This window comes from Carlito syrichta, unplaced genomic scaffold (genome assembly GCF_000164805.1).
Source record: "Carlito syrichta isolate Samal-C Ts95f unplaced genomic scaffold, Tarsius_syrichta-2.0.1 Scaffold180739, whole genome shotgun sequence".
Taxonomy (NCBI): Eukaryota; Metazoa; Chordata; class Mammalia; order Primates; family Tarsiidae; genus Carlito; species Carlito syrichta.
In genome coordinates, this window is record NW_007124835.1 from 1 (window position 1) to 762 (window position 762).

Genomic DNA, 762 nt, shown 5'->3' on the forward strand with positions numbered 1-762 from the left:
GAGGGAGAAAAGCTCCCGTTTCAGATGAAGGCCGGCCCGATGGTGAGGGACCATATGTGGAATGCTCTCTGCCAAATGCTGTATTTGGAATATCAAGTGCATGAGGATCCTTTTCTAAAAGTTCAGATTTAAACTCTGCTTCAGTTAATTTTTGTCTGGTGTGAGGATTTTTTTTCCTTAAATCATTGAGAATTTTTTCAGTGGTTTGAGCTGCCAACCAATTATCCTGTGCTTTTTTCTCATGGGACATAATCTGCCCTTGATAAGAATGAATGCTTCTCTCCAATTGTTCTTCAAGATCTTTGACTCGCTTTCTATAGGTCTCCAGCTCTTCAGCAGCATAGTTGATGTTTTCATCTACTTTGGAAAGTTTCTCCTCTTTCTCTAACAGGTAATTTTCCTCTACTGTTAATTTCCTGTGTAGCTTCATTTCACTTTCTTGATACAGTTCAGTCATTACTTTAAGTTTCTGTTGAAGCTTCTGATTCTCACTTTCAAACTGTGTGTTTTCTGACTGTAAAGATGCTTGTTCAGTCTGGAGATTTTTAATAGGCTCCGCAAAATCTTCCTTTGTTTTATCTACTTCAGACAACTGAGTGTAAATTTGGTATCTTTCTCCTTCTAGAGTTTTTAAAGAAGAATTTAACTTAGCAGCATGAATCAGTTTCTTCAAAGCTCCTTTTCGCTGTTTATCTAAGTGAGCACCATTTTCTGATTCACTCTTCAATGTTTCTAATTCCAGGTTATCGTCATCTGTTATGT

The 762-nt window shown here is 37.3% G+C and overlaps 1 pseudogene across 1 annotated transcript; it reads right to left on the reverse strand.

The window, feature by feature from the left end:
* Positions 1–4: 4 nt before the first annotated feature.
* On the reverse strand, positions 5–756 carry LOC103252917 (annotated as a pseudogene). Its single transcript, XR_503817.1, has one exon. The product of XR_503817.1 is annotated as a cTAGE family member 5 pseudogene (transcript).
* Between the last annotated feature and the right edge of the window lie 6 nt (positions 757–762).